At 34.1% G+C, this 21,881-nt stretch overlaps 1 long non-coding RNA gene across 1 annotated transcript in view; it reads left to right on the top strand.

Moving 5' to 3' along the window:
• The window catches only part of LOC137630240 (uncharacterized), a 106,607-nt gene that overhangs the window by 80,865 nt on the left and 3,861 nt on the right, over positions 1 to 21,881 (top strand). Inside the window, exon 2 of the long non-coding RNA XR_011041696.1 lies at positions 1,123 to 1,248. This is a non-coding gene — a long non-coding RNA (uncharacterized lncRNA). The remainder of the gene's footprint in view (positions 1 to 1,122; positions 1,249 to 21,881) is intronic.

Here is a 21,881-nt window from a genome sequence, read left to right as displayed (position 1 = left end):
CCCCACCCCCCAAATACAGCCCAATTCAAGCTCCCCCAAAAATAAAACTGCAAACACAACATGCATTTGGTTATATACACACAACTGCCAGTATTTAAACAACTCCATAACTTAATGACTCGCTTATTGATCCCAAACAAATACCTAATTATGATTCGAAATTGACGCATGAAGTTGACCAAATATAATAAACTTCATGCATTAAGTAAAGATAAACATTTTCTTTATTTCATTTTTTCTTCTGGTAATGGATTTCTCAGATAAGAGCAAACAATGAAATGATAATTATCCCGTATTAGGATCTTGGATGCGGTGATTATCGTCCTCTGTAGGCTATTAAAGAGTTTTTGGTGATAGGATGGTGAAGTTTTCCAACACTAGTAATAATAATGATGATAATAATAATAATAATAATTATTATTATTATTATTATTGTGGATGGATGGTGTGAAGAAAGCTCTGGGTGATAGGAGGATAGATGTGAGAGAGGCAAGAGAGCGTGCTAGAAATAGGAATGAATGGCGAGCGATTGTGACGCAGTTCCGGTAGGCCCTGCTGCTTCCTCCGGTGCCTTAGATGACCGTGGAGGTAGCAGCAGTAGGGGACTCAGCAGTATGAAGCTTCATCTGTGGTGGAAATGTGGGAGGTTGGGCTGTGGCACCCTAGCAGTACCAGCTGAACTCGGCTGAGTCCCTGGTTAGGCTGGAGGAACGTAGAGAGTAGAGGTCCCCTTTTTGTTTTGTTTCTTGTTGTTGTCGGCTACCCCCCAAAATTGGGGGAAGTGCCTTTGGTATATGTATGTATGTATGTATTATTATTATTATTATTATTATTATTATTATTATTATTATTATTGCCATCGTAATTTTGTTCTATAATATCACTTTTCTGTTATTTGTATAACTTTTCACTATTTTGGATGATAAAAACAATGATAATTATGGTATCATTATCATTATTATAACTACTACTGCCACTATTTTATTCTTGTTTTTTTCCTTGGTCATCGGTATTATTATTATTATTATTATTATTATTATTATTATTATTATTATTATTATTATTATTATTATTATTATCGGCTTTGCTATTGTATCATTATTATCCTTATTATTTTTACAGCCCCAGAATAAGCCATTCCACAACTGATGAGCGCCAAACGAACAGAGATCTACTATCGCAGGTCGATATTGGCGTCTGTTATCTTCGGGTAGATCAGCTGTAAGAACCGGCAAACAGATATTACAGGTAAGACTCGCGTGAGGTTTAATGCTCCTGCGGTACTTCGGCCAATCATTAACAATTTTTTACTGGTGTTATATCACCAGGCGGAGAGATGTTGTGTTTACTGGTCTCAGCATTTTCCATAGGTTCTCATATTTTTTTTTTTTTTTTTATAATTTATTATGTTATTTTATAGCCTGTCCTTCCCATCTTTTTTTTCACGCATGTCGTAGTTCTATTACCTAGAAATCTATAGAAAATTAGATTTTTTTTCAAACTTTATGCTGTGATTATACAATGATTTGTAGATATCTTATTGAAATGATAAACCATGAAGCAAGTTTTTATTCGTTTGGTGATATTAATTGATTAGTGACTTTTTTATTCAAACTGAAAATCTTCACAATGAAGAATGCCAAAAGTTTTATTACTGTAAATTTAGTTTTTGTAGCAGATGAAGGTAATTAGGTGTCGAAGTACCCTAGCAGCATGACTGAATTGTTATATCATCAAGTGGGTAGTGAGACTGTAGGATCAACTTTTCTCCTTCGATATGGTCTCCCTGAAGAATTTCAGAAAGAAGTTTATGAGACTATTATAGAGGTCATTTTATGCATTTAGTTATTTGTCTTTGAAAAGAAAAGATTTGAGATGTAACCTTATAGGATAAAATAGAAATGTTCATTTAGACTTTTTTGTTTTTGTCAGTTGTTGATCGGTTTAAATAGCCATTTGTCAGGTCTGGTTCTTGCACATCTAGAAGATCGTGTTAGGATTTTTATAGGAATCTGTTTGGTTTGAGAACAACTATTTGACAAGCACTCCTATGGTTTTCCCAAAATCACTTCTTGTAAAAGCTGCCAAACGTATCAAAGCCAAAAATTTCTTCCGACCTTAATTAGTGACATAAGAATTCAACATTGCAAAACGCATGGAGAATGAAATTTCTTTACTGAATGGGATGTAAATTTAAAAGCGTTTTGCAAGATTTGCCGTAGCACTAAATTTCCCTTGAAATAAGAAAGAGCAGTCTCTAAAAGGCCTTACAAGATGACGCAACATTGCAAAATATGCGTAGCTGAATGTCACTAACAATTGCTTACAAGAAGTTTCAAGTTTATAGCGTTACTTAGTATAAGATATGAACCCTTGAAAACGTCTTGCAAGACGGTTCAACGTTGCGAAACGTATAGAGAACTTTCAAGCCCCCTTGCCATCTCTTTAATTTGAGCCATTAGAGTCTGGGATACGGTCAATGTAGTAATGATGGTTACAGCACTGATGAAACTCTCTTACCATAGCTTTGCTATGCCTCCCTCCTCTTCTACTTATTATACCCGTGGGTATGAATGGTCATTTCTCACGTGCCCTTCAGCCACGGATTCTTTTCCCCAAGTGGTAATTTATAGGAGGTGACCGCGGGGTGCTGAGCGGGCGGTCAGTGACGGAGGTACCCCTCCCCTTGGGAGTACTGAGACCTCCTGCGGCTACAGTAGCGTGGAGGGCGGCACACTCCCCAGGAATTCTCTCTCTCTCTCTCTCTCTCTCTCTCTCTCTCTCTCTCTCTCTCTCTCTCTCTCTCTCTCTCTCTCTCTCTCATTCCTGAAATTTCAGCGAAACCTGATCTTGCCAAATGACTCTTCAATCTAGAAAAGAAAGTCATGGAAATAAGGAAGACCAGAAAGTAATTTTCCTATTCTGCTCCTTTCAATTAATAATCTGCTCAGGTGGCCATCTATGCAATTATCATCAAAGTTCCGAGGTTGCAGATGGACTCACCATTGGGTTCGTCGTTGAAAGGTGGAACTACAACTTGGGTTTTAAGTACGATGGAACAGCCGGAAGGTTCCTTGAATAAGATAGAAACAACACTAATATAGTGGGAAAATATATTGAATACTGTTGAGTTTATGGAGCATGGTGGAACTATAAATGGGATTGATGAACATATTGATTTATCATAGGGTTCACTGATCAAGATAGAACCACCATTCGATTTGTCAAGCAAGATGGAACTACCACTGGGTATGTTAAGCAAAATGCTACTTTACACATGTAGTAAACACTAATTTGTTCATTGACTAAAATGTAACCACCGCATAGTTTGCTACTATTGGAAATCACATAAATCACTACTGGGTTCAATACGCAAATATATTGCCCTTTAGAGATATTTTTATGAACTGTAGAATAATATAATTTTTATATCAATGGTCAATATAACTTAAAGTTAATAATAAAAATTCTTGATTATTATAAATCGGGTCTTTCGTAAACAAATCAAAATAACTTTTTTTTTTTTTTATGAAATATTATTTGCTATTATGACAAATTCGCCTATTATACCTGTCAATACTTCTCAATTATGAGATTAGGTTTTTTTAGTGGCTCTGCTGTCACATTAACAAAGTTAATCAAATTCGAGGTATACGAGGAAAGAAGTATAATTTTTATGGGTGAATGCATGTTTATTATAGCTTACGTAGCTGACAGGATATAATAGAAATTTACAGAAGGCTGCTACTGTTATCTTCGTGATTATCATTTCTATAAATTATTATCAATAATATTGTGTCTGTTTATTATATTAGACAATTATAATTGGTTTTGATAATGGGCCTTTGCTTGTTATTTATATCATCTAAAGTGAGATGAGAATATTCCAAAAACTTACATTTCGTACATATTTTTCACATAAACCTTACATCTATGTACGCTACTATTAAAGTATTCTTAGCGATGAGACTCATTTAGTAGATAGATAATAAATATAGTGTGCATAGAACATGAAAGGGGGCTGTGCTATGAAAAATAAATGTAAAGGTAAATGACATAAGATGGAAAATAAATTGAATATTGGGCAGTTGGAGATTTCTTGGAGAAAATAAGAATGGGGAGAACCTTATGTAAATGCGTTTAGAATGAAGCTGGGTGGAACTTCAGGATAATAAGAACTTGTTTTTAAAAGAAAAATGCAGAGAGAAAGGTCAATAAGCCCATGAATAAAGAATGCAAATGAAATTACGTAGTCTGAAGTAAATGTAGTCCTGGGTCGATGTATTGAGCCTTTCTTGTGGTTTGTAGAATGGGTAAAATGAAGGAGAGTCAGAGCTTAATAACATTAGAGTGAAAGGAGCTATTCGAGTTGGGGATTGCTTATGGAAGGAATTGTGGAGGAATGGAAAGATGGAAACGTTTGAATATAGAAAAATCCGGGAGTTGATGTGCATATACTGGGGAAGTTGTGTGGTAGCTTTTTAAAAGAGCAATTAAGGCAGATGATATGATTGGTATGGGAGAGCAGTGTGGGTTCTAGAAAGTAACATGGTGTGAGGATGAATTTTCCCCATAAATGTGGCTTATATAAAGATACAAAGATCTTGGGCTATAATTGATGAAGGTATTTTTTATGCAGCCATAGAGGGTAATAAGTTGTCGAGAGCAATAAAAAGTGTTTATGGTTAAAGTGAAACACATGTTATAGTTTGTAGAATGGGTAGAGAAGTCAAAGAGAAAATAGTAGAGTTAGTTGCAAGCAGGTGGGACTATAAGGTTGGTAAGAATTGCAGTGTTGAAAGACTCATCTTTACAAAAATGATTTGGAGAGTGAAGAGAAACTGTAGAGACTAGTGAAAGACTGTGAAAGTGTTAGAGGAGGTGCTGAAAATAAAAGTAAGCCAGAATTTATTGTAAATGGTGGAAGGATGGAAGCAGCAGAATGGTGCTGGTATTTAGAAGTAAATATTTTGAATGATGATATACGGAGAGAAGACGTGAGTCACAGAAAAGCTAAAGCAACGGAGGTCGCAGGATGTGTGAACAATAGTGGGTGGAAATTCGGAATGTATGTGGAAACCTAGATTAAATTGCGTGAAAGGATTATTGAGGTAGATCTCCTCTATGGAAGTGAGTGACGTCGTATGAAAATTCGAAGAAGTGTGGATGCTGTAGAGATAAATTGTTGCCGTAGTTATGGAACATAAAGAAGAATTGAACGTGTGAGAAAGGGGATAAAAAGAAGTAGTGGCTAAAGGGCTGAATCAGGTTTTATTGATTGTTTAGTAATATAAAAGGAACGGGGTATCATACCCTAGTGAGAAAATAAACCCCTAGAAATTCTGGGTAGATAGGGCGCAAGAGGTATACGAAAGAATGAGCATCAGCATTGAGGAAGCAGTAGAGTGCTTGCCAGAAAGAGGTGAACGCATGTAGGAGTTCGATGTGCTGCTGATGAGCCTTCTGTATTAGTGTGTGTCTTTTCTTATTAGTGACCCCCCCCCCGTTATGGGAAATAGCTTAATCACGTGTATATATGGGAAATAGCTTAATTGTATATATATATATATATATATATATATATATATATATATATATGTGTGTGTGTGTGTGTGTGTGTGTAAATGTAAATGTATATATACTGTCTATATTTATACATACATATATATATATATATATATGTATGTATATATATATATATATATATATATATATATATATATAAACACACATATATATATATAATGTGTATATATATATATATATATATATATATATATATATATATATATATATATATATAAAGAGAGAGAGAGAGAGAGAGAGAGAGAGAGAGAGAGAGAGAGAGAGAGAGAGAGAGAGAGAGAGAGAGAGAGAGTTATTTGACATGAAAGCATTAACCAGCTGTATAAACATGTAAAGGAACCCTGACAAATGGCTAAATTTGTCAACTAAACCAATAACCTTTTCATAAGTAATAAAAAGAATTTTAAGGATAACCAACATAAAAACCAATGAATAAAGTGCAGGAAAAATGATAAACAGCTTGAATAACAAGAGAGGTTAAGGAAGATAAAAATGTTAAGCGTGAGAGGAACGCCAAGTCATGTATGCAAACAAATCTCTGGCCAGACCATCAGCTTCCGAAGCACAGCCATCCATCATAGAGAAAAGTAGAAACCTGTCCCTTTGATATCTCAACTATTCAAAACTCTTAGCGATTTCAACCATTCAGGTACTCTGGGATGGGCAAAACTATGCCGTTGCTTGTGTGACTCGTCCAGGGACTGCTCAAAGAGTGAGAGGCAGAGCTGGCGCATGGCCATTCTATTTTAAGAATAATGGGAATAGAAATTTGTTTTTTCTTGTTGTGAACTGTGTTTCTTTTGTGAATTGTGCAACGTTTAAGATTCAGTTAGCATACGGTCGGGTTTAAAGCGAAATGAAGAACAATAACAAGTTCACGGTCATAGGGATATATAAAAGTATATTTCATTTATGACTGGTTGATGACCCAAAGCCAATTTTATCTTGAAGTTTTAATGTTTGGAGTAGAATTGAACATTTAAATAGTATATCTGAAATTGAAAAATTCTTCGAATAAGTTATATAAACAATTCAAATATTCCTTAGAAATTTTTTTTCTCTCTATATCATGCAGTATCAACATATTGTCTGACACCAAAAATTCCGTTCATGCGTTCCTGGAGGTAATAATATTTTCAATAGAATCTATACTTCTTTGTCTGGATTTCTAGAAGTGTTGGTGATTTGCCTGGAATTGAAGATTCTTTATACCCGTTTAGATAAAATTTCACCACTTATCTTGGATGGTTTCGGAACTTTGACTGTTATCCAAGTTTTTTCTTTCTTTTTTTTAATAGTAACGATGAAACAACAGCGTTGTATTTATTTTTTAGTTTATTAGCTGTTTAGAGACCAATATTTCGAGTGAGCACAAGTCAACCCTAATCTAATACTAATGAAAATGAAAACAACTTTGACAACAAAAATAACAACAGTTTGGTAAAAACTTTAGCCTGGTTACAATTTCCGAGGCTGGACGAGACTGGAACATTTACGTCCTTGCCTTCACCTTTTGTTTACTACTTGCTTAGAAGGCATAGTCCGTGTATGCACAAGGTCACTTAAACAGTGCATTGGTTAAAAACAACAAGAATAATGTTCTGCGATCTCAGGCAGCTTACTGACCACATTATTCGGTTATATGACTTTTGTCATATTCACTTTAGAATGACTATTTTCTTTAGTTGGACATGTATAATAAGTAAAGTTTATTTGAACAGATAAAACATATTTAAATCTTATTAGCGTTATTTGCTAATGTTTATTTTAATTGGTTAACTCGTGAATTTGTAATCTATATTCACATTTGCTTTGCATGTTCTAAAACTTTAACACGCATGAAGACGTAAATTTTAGGATTCCAGGAAAGTGGTGAAATTTTAATAAACAGGTAGAAAGAATCTTCAATTCCAACCAATTCCCGACAAAGAAGCTTTAATTTTATTGAAAATATTATAACTTCCAAGAACCCATTAATGGAATATTTGGTTTCAGACCAAATATTGATACTGTTAGGAACAGAAAGAAAAATAATTTCCAAGATATATTTAATTTGTTTATATAAGTGTTTTTAGATTTCAGATGTTATATTAGAGCTTAGAGTAAAATGATTAAAATGTTCGATTTCCGTTAAAACATTCTAGTTTTTGAATGAATGTAAAATGTAAATGTCACTTATATAAGATAAATTAGTTTTAAAATTTAAGAAATGTAAAGCGGAATTTTTTATAATCATCTTAAAAGTTCATAATTATTATGAAATTTTTAATTTCAAACTTAAAATTCAGAAAAGTGAAATTGAATTTTCGATTCCAGGCAAACTTCAAAAATATTCAGAAATACAATATTGGGTTTTTGATACCAGACAAACGTCTTAGAAATTTAGATATATGAAAATATATTTTTTTTCATTCATGAAAAAATAAGAAATGGGAAAATCGAATTTTGTATTTCAGACAAGCTTCTTAAAAATCATAAATAGAACAGGGGAATTTCATATTCCAGGCAAAATTCTTAAATATTCAGTAATATGAAAATTATTTTATTTTTATTTTAGGAGAGCTGAAAATCTATCCACATGAAAAGGGAATTTTCGATTCCAGACAAACCTCATCAACATTCAGAGTAATGAAATTTAAAAGTTCAGAACCATGAAAATGCAAACTTCGATTCCAGGCAAACGTTTCCAAATTTTGAAAGTACTAGAAGGAAATTTCTTCCACGCAAACTCCTTAAAATTTCAGAAATATGAAAATAGTGGTAACGTCCCTGACTGGCAATGGCCAGAATGGGGTTCGAATCCCGCTCAAACTCGTTATGTTTCTTTGGGCACTTAAACCTCACCATCCTTGAAGGTGTTTGGGGTGTTTGGAGGAGCCTATAGGTCTATCTGCTGAGTCATCAGCAGCCATTCCCGGGCTCTCCTTGGTCCTAGCCTGGGGCGGGGGGGAGGGGGGTTGCTTGGGTGCTGATCATATGTATATATGGTTAGTGTCTAGGCCATTGTCATCTTCTTTCCATGCTTCTTTTGACATCTCTAGGTGTGTGTGTGTTTATGTAAATATGTAATGAGGTTCTGATTGGTTCCAGACAAAATATTTCTACTTCAAGAACGATAAAAGAAAGAAAATTGTCTCTGCGCAGGTGAAAGAAATGATTTCACTTTATTTGTTTCTGTAATACTTGTTTTTATATATTTTAAAAACCATATGATAATTTTTCTCTTTATATATACCTCCCACAGAATTTCCTTTTTTTTATACATAAAATTAGGGTCGTCTGGAGGTCCTCCAAAAACTAAATTATGAAGTTAGAATTTTTAAATTATAGAAATTTCATATGAAAAGAATTCTAAAAAGTTTAGGACTGATGTAATGGCTTCATAAAATAAACCATGGCGATTTGATCCCTTTGTTTTTATTAGACGGTTATGAAAATAAATCGTGACTGTATAGCGTGTCTATTTCTATAAGAGGGACTCCAAAAATACGGATAATGATGATAATCTTCTAGAAAAATGTACTTGAACCATTATTGTGAATTCATATTACATATCAATATACTGTAGATATTTGATTGGTTGAGCTTTGTAAACTAGCGATGAAGGATCATGGTCATCAACTTCGGGCTGAACACACTCGAAACCTCTGCCAAGGACCAGGTCGATACACTTTCGAAACTAAACTCGTAGGGCTTAAGCAAAAATATTCTCTTAATCGCAGAGCTAATTCCAGAACCAGCTGGTATTTGAGGCAAAGGAATCTGTACAATTACTTTCACAGCAGGGTCTAGAAGCCATTCGCAGTTCTTTCGAAAAGAATAATAAAAGAACATCAACACTTTTTTGTGTTTTCCTCTTTATCAAGATTATCTCTGTACCTGAATTCGTGTCTGGTTAATTTCCTCTTTCCTATATTTGGTTTCCATGCTCGGATTTTATTTTTTTATCGACAACTCCAAAGTTATATTTTGAGAAGATGATAGTTGCATTGGGCAATCTTATATTAAATAGACGATGGAAAAGCACTTCGTGTTGGAGAGGCAGTAGATATTGTGTTGTTGGAGAAGAGTAGTAATGGATAGGTCACGTGTTGGAGATAAGTAGGTTATAATGTTTGGAGAAGGAGGACAGGGTGATGCATATAAGAAATGGCCTTGATTCTGTGTTGGATGATGGTCAGAACACTGTGTTGTGAAGGGGTTATATTAGTTTGGTAATTAAGGGCTTTTCTATTGAGTTGGAAAAAGGATAGGTTGTTGTGTTAAGGAAGGGATAGGAAATGTGCTTTGGAAAGGGGTAAGATATTGGGAGAAGGGATAAGATATTTTGTTGGGGGAAGGGTTGAAATTATGTTTGGGGAAAGGGGTAAGGTATGGTGGGGATAGTGGTAAGATATTGTTTGGGGAAAGGGATAAGATATTATGTGTGGGATAGTGGTAACATATTATGTTGGGAAAGGACTGAGGTATCATGTTGGGGAAAGATGCAAGATATTATGTTAGGGTAAGGGGTAAGAAATGATATTGGGGAAAGGTGCAAGATATTATGAATAGTAAAGAGTTAAAAGATATTATGTTGGGGAAATAGGTAAGATATTTTAGGGGGATTGGTTAGGTGTTATGTTCATGAGAGTGATAAGATATGCTTGGGGATACGGTTCCTTGATTCAACCTTTATTGTATCCTACGCCACCACAGCTAATTAGATACCTGATACCTGCGCAAATTGTCTCGCTGTGAATACATAATGAGTGAACTCCTTAGATCATTCCTGAGAAGGGTATCAATGTAATTTTCTTTTTAATTACCTAGGAACTATATATTAATGATATAATCTAATATTTAGACCCTGAATTTTTTTGTGAAATTTTTATTAGTCTGTATACAATTAGAATCTAAAATTCATGATTGCTCTTTATGATGAGGTTGTCTAATAGGCATATCATTTGGGTTAAAGTCTTTTATTTCATAAAAGCAGTATATCTTGATATATTGAGTACCATCTCAATTGCCATTCCCCTAAAATGTTTTCCAACCCCCTCCCCCTAAAAAAGAAAGCATTTGATATTTTGGAACATTAATTCTTCAAATTATTTTTTTCTGATTTAAAAAAATATAAGAGCATATATCACCATTATTTCCTTTCCTGTAGAAGATTTTTGGTATCTTGATGGCCGTCACAATTATTATTCCTTTTGAATATTTTCCTTCCAGGAAAAAAAATATAATATTTGTTATATTGAAATCAAGTCTTCGTTCTGCTAAGCCATTTATTGATAAATAAAATGTATCTCATTAATCTATATTACTGTACGTCTCTTTCCATTAAATCGAAACGATTTATTGTTTTAATGGCCATTTTACAAGTTTTACTGAAAACAAATGTTTTCCTTTAAATAGAAATAAAAAGATATTCATTATTTCAAGAGGCTACGTACTTCATTTCAGTGCTGTATTAGGGAAGATATCTTGCATCTCCCCAGATCAAAATTTAGTGTAGATACAATCAGCATTGCATATTCATCCACAGTCGCTGTTTTGAATGCTGATCATCTTTAGTAATTCGTTTTGAATTTTAAGTAAGAACAGGAAAGGCACACTGCAGATACAAATCTCTAAATGGCTGGTGACGACAAGTGTATTCCTGGTAAATCGGCTCAATCATTATCATAAGTTGTCTTTACCAGTATTTGAGTGTTTTTTAAAACGTTGGCGGTTTTAATTAGATTAAGGTAGAATTATTACAGCATGGGCTCTTGCTCGTAGATAAGTATTTTAAGGGATTTTGTCTTTGAAATCAAACCGGTATGAATTTACTAGCTTAGAGGTTCGTTTACATCAAGGAAAAATATCGTTCTTAGTACGATATGAATTTAGAAGTCCTTCGCCTCCACCCAAAAAAGTTGGAACTTTCTGGATATTTCTGTCTCCAATTTTTGTTTATATATTATTTATATAATGAAAAGATGTTGATTACAGAAATCAGTTTTCTTTTACTTTGACGAGTGCAATCAGCTGCATAAAATAACCAAAATCGCCAAAGATCTGCATCTCTCATTTTTCTTTACTGGCAGCAACGATTAACACTTACGGGTCAGGGGGAGGGGCGGTATACGCCAGGGTGTATGTTATGGTTTCTTTTTACTTCTAAATATAGTATGATAGGAAATATGAATAAAATCGTAACGCAATTTCGAGAATATTATTATTATTATTATTTCTAACTGGTAAGTAGCATGGGTGACAGAAAAACGAGGATAGGGAATAGATTAATAAGTCGTGTATTATAATAGTAAGAGTAATGTAAAGTGTGGCTAAGCCATAATTTTATTTAGATAAAGATGCAATTTTACTTTACCTTATTTTAATATTATCATATTACAATAATGATTTGGCCCTTTATTAACATAGTGAATTTTACAGATTATTTTTAAGAAATTTTTCTTAATAGTATAGTTTCTATTTAGATTACGCCTAAGCGTCTTGTAAGGTTTAGAGATCACTCTTGACCCTATGTTGGGCTGAATTTCGACTTGTGAAAGGTCGTCTTGGAAGTCCTCTGTTATTTTGTTAATGTCATTCTTGATTGCTATTGCTATTCCTGCAAAAGGTTCACCAGCAAAGTTTTGCATGTATGTATTATACTAAAACATTTTCTTAATTTCATTTAGTTGTTATTGTTCAAACCCTGCGCATCATCACCTCTGACCATGTACTTTAAAGTAATGGCTTAGCAAAGTTGCCTACTTGGCATTTCTGTTTAAAGCCAATTGGAAACGTCCCTGTCAGACGATCTGCTGGACTGGGGTTCAATATTCTCTCAAGCTTGGTAGTTTCTTGTAATGTCTACAACCGCACCATCGTTGAAGCTAAAACGGGGGTTTTGAGGAGTCTAGAGGTCTACCTGCTGAGTCATCAACAGCCACTGCCTGGCTCTCCATTGTCCTTGCTTGTGTGGAGAGGGGGTTTGGGCGTTGATCTTATATATAAGGCATTGTCACTGTCCCTTGCCTCTGCCATTCATAAGTGACTTTTAAAAGATATTGGTATAAAGAAATAGCTAAGTTAAAGTTGAAGATTGTTGAAAATGTTTTGTAAAGAGGCATCGCGAGGGTAAGGATAAATTTATTATATGATCACATAACTTATTTTTCAAATTTTGAACTTATTTGTTACATATATATATATATATATATATATATATATATATATGTATATATATATATATATATATATATATATGTATATATATATATATATATATATATATATATATATATATATATATATATATATATATATCAAGTATATATATATATATATATATATATATATATATATATATATACACACAAATTTATAAACACTGATCTGTTGAATCAGTAATATTCATTTTATGGGGCCGAAATCTTATTTCAATGCAGTCGATTGGATTCTTGCCTCATAAATTGATTTTTACTGAAAAATCAGGTTAGTATCTATTAATTCATGTTAATGTTCATTTTTAGCCATTATGATAGGACAGGTGATTTCTCGAAAGCTTGGTTGATCGCTATGAATATAGTCCAAAATATTGAAGTTTCTGCATTAATCATGTATGTGTGTATTCATGTATTTGTATTTGTCCTAATTTCTTTTTTAGGTACTAATGAAAGAAACAGAAAATTAGTTAAATGATAGGCATCCTTTTATCATTGTAATTCTTCTGAAAAAAGAAAAGTAAGAGAGGGACAGAGAGAGATAGAGAAATTCTTCGGAGAAGCGAGCCTAACATATGGCCTTATTTCCAGTCAGGCCTGGGGCGTAGAAGCCTATTTTTATGTCTCCCATTTTACAATTGAGCATTGGAACTCATGTTTTACTTAGTCTCCAAACCACAACACCGGTGGAGGTTCTTCCACCCAATAGCCAACAGATGGCTGACAGAAGAAGAAAGAGGAAAAGAAGACAAGAAAAAGGAGGTCTCTAGGGTTATCTGGTGGAGATTAAGGGTACATAGGACAACCTCCTTAACCCCTCTTCTCTTTCCAGTACACCCATCCCCTTCCTCTACAACCTCCTTATCTCCTTTTCCTTCACGAGCTCTCTCCCCTTTTCTCTACAACCCCTCTCTTGTATGCTGTGCAAACCTTCTACATTCTTTTCTTCCATAACATCCCCTTCCCTTTTTTCTTCCCTGACAACCCCCTTCACTTTTCTCCTCAATGCCGTGTCTGTCTTTGGTCTGCAATCTCTCTCCCCTCCCCTCTTCCACCTCTTTCCTAGCTGTTGCAGCCTCTCTCTCTCCTCCAAACGCCATGTCACCTCTTCTCCTTTAATACAACCCATTTCCCCATTTTCTTTTTACCACGTCCCCTGTTTTCTCTACAACCACTTTCCCCTGCAACTCTCAACAGCGCGTCCCCTTTTGCTGTACAATTCCCTCTCCCATATTTTATGTGACTCTCATCCTTATACTCTCTATCCTGTCCTCTCATTTGCTTTGCAACCGCCAGTCCCTTATCCCCCTTTCTCTAAACCCTGTCTCCTTTTCCTCCAAAGCCCTCTCTCTTCTATCTTGTACCATCCCCACCCTATTCTCTCACCCACTCCTATATCCTATGTAACCCCTCTCCTGTTACCCTCTAAGATCCGTAACCACTTTTCTTCTGCAACCTCTTTCCCAATCTAAACAATTCCTTCTTTTTCTCTTACAACCACTCTACCCTGGATTCTACAACCTCTCTCCCTCATCCATATAGCTCTCATCTGCTAACCTCAACAGGCTTTTCTCTCATAAGCCCCTTCCCCTCTCCCGTACAATCCCCGTTTCCTCGTCGTCTACAGCTATCTTCTTTTCTTCTCTAAAACCTGATCTGCCTTCATCCATCACCATTGGTTTAAAGTCTTCAGCCTCTGTTTATCATCCACAAGCTTTTATTTCCCATTATGCCCTATTTATCTCCATCTTATACTTTTTTATCCTTTAGTTTATTTGTTATAGTATTTCATTTCTTTTTACCTCTCATATCCAGTTGACTTTGGGGAATACCATTCTTTCCATGATCTTAAACATCTCTAATTCCTTTTTCATTCCCATTTCTATTTCGCAGTTTCTTACCTCCTTTTTGTTCGGTTCCTTGAGCAATTTCCTCTCTCCCCTCCACCACATATTTTTACCTTCATAGGTTGAAAAAAAATTTAAGGGTAATTTTTTTCTACTCTTAATGGGACGTATGTGGGAATGAGTTTTTAATTTCTATGTTTCCTGTACTCTTGGAAAGAACTGAGTGCGTAGGGTGTGTCCGCGCGCACGGTAATTAATATCAAATTAACAGCGACCATAAACTACAAGACGGAAGATGTGACCGACTTTTTATATTATACTGGAAGACTTTTTTTTTTCTGTACTATTCAAATTCTGGGAGACCTCATCTCTTTTGTTTTGTAATGATGTTGAGGTATTATATATCTCATTAACGGATACCCCTAATAGCTTTCATAGTGTACAATAATTCATAAATTTTTTAGACGCGGACTTTATGAACGGTATGTTCTCGGATCGGGTAACAGAAAGGGTCCTTTGGTAATAGACACTAGTTGAGGCTCTTTTGAGTTACACTGAGAGGGAGAGATTGTATATAAAGAAATCCAGAAAAGAGATGTTATGCCCCATTTTCCAGAATTTATTTTGTGCATATATATGCACTGATGAATGGGAGCTAGGAGTGTTGGTGAAAATAGCAAAACAAAAGGGAGATCTGACTGATTGCAATAATTACAGAGGCATCACACTTACTGTATGTCAGTTGTCATGAAAATATATAGTATGCTCATTCTAAAGACTAAAGAGAAAGATTGATGAAAAGCTGAGAGATGAACAAGCAGGATTTAGAAAAGGTAGAAGTTGTAATGACCAAATTTTCATTTTAAAACGTGGTACAGCAATGTGTTGAATATAGAAATCCACTTTTTATGGCATTTGTGGATGATGAAAAAGCCGTTGATAATATGCGCAGACTAATTTTGGGGAGACTCCTGCGTTATTATGGAGCTCCTCTCAAAGATGTAAATTTAATTAAGTATATTCATGGGCATAGCAGATGCAAAGTTAATGTTAGTGGAGTCTTATCAAATGAATTTCCAGTGAACAGTGGAGTACTCCAAGGGAATGTGTTATCGTCTATGTTGTTTATCCTCCTCATGGATTTTGTAATGCATAGAACAGCTAGGGATGGTGAAGAAAGGTTGGACTTGATTGGTAACAGGAAATTGGCTGACCTAAAGTAAGCCGATGACGCTGTCCTTATTAGCAGATAACCATATATATATATATATATATATATATATATATATATATATACATATATATATATATATATGTGTATATATATATATATATATATATATATATATATATATATATATATATATACCTATGTGTATGGGATCACCAATGCCAAAGCTTACATATCAGAATGCATGAAATATTCCATGAGGTTGGGTTCAAGATAAATAGAAGAAAGACAGAGATAATGAGAAGGGAATATGCAAAGGAAGATGAAATATCATTAAAAGGAGAAAAGATTAATGAGGTGGACTCATTTAAATATTTAGGAACTATGATCGCTAATACAGGATCTTAATAATTTGTTTAATGAAAGATTGAAAAAAGTAAATCAGAAATGGCTAGGTTAAATAAAATTTGGATATCAAATCGCCTGAAATTACATATAAAAATCAAGGTATATATCAGTTTAGTGAGATTGGTGTTCCTGTATGAACATGAATCGTGGTATAACGATGAAACTATATCAAACAGATTTTTTAGATTTGAGAATAAAGCCCTCAGATGAATGTTGGGAGTTAAATGGCAGGACAGGATAAGAAATGAAACCAAAAGAGAGATTACTCGAATGCCATATGCGGATAAGATCTTGGTGATGGGTAGATGGAGATGGTTTGGGCATGCTCTTCGCATTCCCCAACATAGATTGGTTCACCAAACTTTCAACTGGGCTCCACAAGGCACTAGAAGAGTTGGAAGTCCAGGCCTAAATGGCTGAGGACCATGAAGCGTGAAGTAGATGATGAATGGAGAAGTATTGATTTAAAAGCTTAAGATAGAGACGATTGACGAAATCTTACCGAGGTCCTTTGCGTCGACAGGCATGGGAGGATTTGATATATATATATATATATATATATATATATATATATATATATATATATGTATATATATATATATATATATATATATATATATATATATATATATATATATATGTCCTGTGTGTATGGGACCACCAATGCCTTTAATTGTTTTTTTTTTTTATTGTGAACATATTCGTGTCAATATTGTTGTTGGTAATGAATCCAACGTTTTAGTCATTGTCAGTTTTATCATCATCATATTTTTTTTTATTTCAATTGTTGTAAATGTAACAATTTTAGCATTGAAACCGATTTTTGTGGAATCTTACACTATTATTGCTACTTTCCACAAAACATAAGTAACAAGGATGTCAAACAGCTAAGCTATTCAAGATATGTTCGAATTCTGAAAATGTATTTGTGGAAGCATATAAAAAGATATGAATTCAAAAGTCCTTAGATTGGAGTGTCATGCGAGTTGCGATCCCTGAAATAAAGATAAAAAGATCAAGGTAATTCTAGTAAATATTTATATATAAAACATCGGGCAGTGGTAGAATTGAAAGCAAACAGTACTGTATTATTTTTCAGTGTCTCATGTTTAGAGAAATACATTAAGAAACTTTGGGTGAATTATACAGTATTCTTATTTATAGACTTCCACCAAACTGGAGTCAAGTTTAGCTTGAAACTATCGTGATTCACGTTAAAGGCTGGCTGTAAAGCTGGGTTTTATTTACCAAAAATGGTAGTCCCTAATTTTCATACACAAGCATGCGTGCTTTATTGGTTGCATGTTACTAATGTAAATATTTGTTCTTATTTTATTTTTTGATTGGAATGTGGAACGGTTAAGGATTTTTAATGTGATTCTCTCTCTCTCGCCCCCCCCCCCCTCTCTCTCTCTCTCTCTCTCTCTCTCTCTCTCTCTCTCTCTCTCTCTCTCTCTCTCTCTCTCTCTCTCTCTCTCTCATTTTAAGGGCCGTAATTACAGGTATCTCAAAGCAATGAAAGACGTTTTCGCTGCATTTCTCACAATGGCTGAGGGAAAAAGATAGGAGGCAATTCGTCTCAATTATGACGTCATCGGAGAGTACAATAGACGGGCCCGGGGGTGGCCAATTACCCAATGACCCCGTAAGAAGACGAAAAGAAAGAAAATGTATAACAAAAAGAACGAACTTACCAGTTTTCGATAGTAATGATCATCACGTACTCGCATTTCAAAGTGTTCCAATGTGTAATGAGGGAAGGTTTTTGTACGGTGGTCTCCTCCGTGAGGATATTCACTTCTGAACGAGTTGTTTCCCGATGGTTAGGAAGAAATTATTTGATTAAATATCTTCTTTAGTAGGCCTACCGTTGGTTTCTATCTTCTAATGATGGTGATGTTTATTATTTAAGATTGCACTGTTGTTTTAAATGGATCGATACCGTAACTTCATTTTGTTTAAATCATTATTCCCACTAATTTCACTATTTGTGCCAATTACGGTCGATAGTTTACGAACAGTTCAGCCTTTAATATTTTATAATTTAGCAAACGATATATTTAAGAGGGAAGAAAACACACTATGATAGGAATACTTAGTAAAAGCTTAAATAAGATACAAAGTTTGAAAGTAGAAAGTAATTTTCCTAGAAAATACTAAACCTTAGAATTTAGTACTTGTATCAAATAAGCCATTAGACTCAGAACGGATGTTGACTATTTATGAAATAATAGATCATAAACCCAACTTGTTTATTCAACTCATGTCCCCACGAAGATATGAAGTTTAGGGTCGAGAGGACGTTCTTTTTTTTTGACATTTAGCCAGAAATGATAAAGCCTAATTGGTATTAACATTAACGGTCATCATTTCAAGCCATTATGATGGTGTTAGTATGCCAAAAAACGTAGTGTTATATATATATATATATATATATATATATATATATATATATATATATATATATATATATATATGTATATGTGGGTGTGTATGTGTGGATGCATGTGTGTATGTATGTAAATGTGTGTGTATATATATATATATATATATATATATATATATATATATATATATATATATATATATATATGTATATGCATATATATGTATATATGTATATATATGTTTATGTATATACTGTTTATGTATATATACATGTATATATATATATATATGTATATATGTATATATGTATATATATATTTATATATATATACTGTATATGTATGTATATATATATATATATATATATATATATATATATATATATGCATATGTATATACATAATGAATAGATAACGTCTTAACGGCGTTCAAAATCAAAGACAGCTTCTCCTCGGACAGATCGTCCTGCATATAGTTTTCAAGATAACAACAGAAATACATTTAATTTTCATTTATTGTTTGGTGTCGACACAATGTTTCGGATCATTCGTAATTACTCCACTGCAGGACAAAGGTTTCAGGCATGTCCTTCCTCTCGCCTCTGTTGGTATTCTATCTATGCCAGCCTATACCGGAAAATTTTTTTTAGCTCGTCAATCCATCGCCATCTCTTCCTTCCCTTACTTCTTTTACGATATTTTGGGACCCATTCAGTTATTCCTAGTGTCCATCTATTATCTTTAATTATCATTATATGTACTGCCCATGTCCATAAACAGTATATATATATATATATATATATATATATATATATATATATATATATATATATATACACACATATATATATATATATATATATATATATATATATATATATATATATATATACATATATATATGTATGTATATAGAGGTATGTATATGTTGTCAGTTAAGTCAGTTATTTGTTAACCCTACCGTGTTGATGGTATACCTGGTCAATGCAGCGGTAGAAGGGGCCTATAGCTTTGATTTGTAACGGACCATCCCAGCGATGAGTAGTGTCAATTAGAGTGTGTAAACCCCTTTGGCATCAGGACAAAGGCTGATTTCAGAATAAATGGTGAATGAGGTTATTTCTTGATCCCAACGACATGCGTAGACTCAGTTATTCTCCATTTTATGGATTTTCATTGTGATGGCATATAGTAAGATAATTACAGCTGTTTGAGCAACTAATTATCATTATTATTATTATTATTATTATTACTTGCTAAGCTACAACCCTAGCTTGAAAAGCAGGATGCTATAAGCCCAGGGCCCCTAACAGGGAAAACAGCCCAGTGAGGAAAGGAAACAAGGGAAAATAAGATTTCTTAATAACAGTAACAACGTTAAAATATATATTTCCTATATGAACTATAAAATATTTAATAAAACAAATGAAGAAATATTAGATAGAATAGTGTGCCCGAGTGTGCCCTCAAGCAAGAGAACTCTAACCCAAGCCCATGGTACACAGGCTATGGCACTACCAAAGACTAGAGAACAATGGTTTGATTTTGGAGTGTCCTCCTAGAAGAGCTGCTTACCATAGCTAAAGAGTCTCTTCTACCCTTACCAAGAAGAAAATAGCCAATTAACAATTACAGTGCAGTTGTTAACCCTTAAGGTGAAGAAGAATTGTTTGGTCATCTCAGTGTTGTCAGGTGTATGAGGGAGGACAGGAGAATCTGTAAAGAAGAGGCTGGACTATTCGGTGTATGTGTAGGCAAAGGGAAAGTGAACCGTATCCAGAGAGAAGGTCCAATGTATTACTTTCTGGCCAGTTAAAGGACCCCATAACTCTCTAGCGGTGTTATCTCAATGGGTGGCTGGGGCCCTGGCCAACTTACTGCCTACCTAGTTATTTAGAAGAAAAAGAAGCTTTGCCAGACAACCAATCTTCTCACAGAAAATTATATTCTACGGAGATAGCTATCTGTTCTGTTGTAAATGATATGCTGGAAATGATGGATGAAAATAAATGTAGTCTTTTAATATGACCGATCCGAGTGCTTCTTTTGATACAGTTGTGCATGAACTGCTACGAAAGGATTTATGGTCCATAGGTATTGAAGATACAGCTTTTGAATACGTAGAAGAATATTTAGTTGACAGAAATTACTGCGTGCAAATTGGAAACTCATGAAAATACTACAAAGGCATGGTGTGAAGTTCAAACTATTTACAGATGATACTCAATTTTACCTCTCTATAAATGATATAGACGACACTACTGGATGACAATCAAACAACTAAAATTAAATGAACAAAAACTTAGTTATGGTGGTAGGAAAGAAAAACGGCGTAAAAAAACTTGGGTGATATTCGTATTAACATAAATAACGACTTTGCACCGATAACTGGTAAAGTTCGTGATCTAGGTGTATCTCTTGACTGTAACTTTTCTTTCAGAGCCCAAATAAATAATTAGTAAAAACTGTTGGTTATCATCTTAAAAACATCGCTTTTGTAAAGAAGTACGTTGATGAACGTTCTGTAGAGAAACTTATGATAAACTGTGTTATTACCAGGATTGACTACTGTAACTCAATCTACTACAATTTACCAAAAGTACAACTTAAGAAATTACAAAGCATAGTAAACAGAAGAGCAAGACAAAATGTGTCCCACCTCGAGAAAGGATCACTCTGCTATTTGATTTACACCGGCTGCCTATTAAAGCGAGAATTCAGTTTAAAACATGTACAGTAACCCATTAAGTTATCAGAACCGGGCGTCCTAAATATCAAAGAGAATTGCTACATATCGTGCAGTCAACAAATCGTGTTGACACGATAATAGTTACATATGGTTTTATTAATGAAACCGAGATATATGTCTACTGTAGGCTCTAGAATCTTTAAATATACGGCCCGGAGACTTTACAATAAGCTCTCAAGAGGCATCCGAAAGATCGAAGATATTAAAGCTTTCTAGAGGAAACTGAAGACTTCCTTATTCTGTGAGTGCTTCGATAGTGACGATTAAACAAAAAATGAGCTATATGCGGTGTGAAATATTGAATGCTTTCGAACAAACACAAAATGACTGTGGAAGTCCAGTAGAGAGTAGGGTTTCCCTGCTGATAGGACCAGAAAAACAACCCTTAAAGTAAAGTATAGTTAAGTAGATCAATAAACAATTTCCAATGAAATTTTGTTTTGTATCCGTTGATGCAAATTCTCGTTTTGGATTATCACTAAGAGCATGAACAAATAAACATGGTTACGCTCTGTTAAATCTGTTATGATTAGG

This window comes from Palaemon carinicauda, chromosome 38 (assembly GCF_036898095.1).
Source record: "Palaemon carinicauda isolate YSFRI2023 chromosome 38, ASM3689809v2, whole genome shotgun sequence".
NCBI lineage: Eukaryota > Metazoa > Arthropoda > Malacostraca > Decapoda > Palaemonidae > Palaemon > Palaemon carinicauda.
The sequence above is the reverse complement of the archived record's forward strand: the minus strand, read 5'-3'. Positions and strand labels throughout refer to the sequence as shown.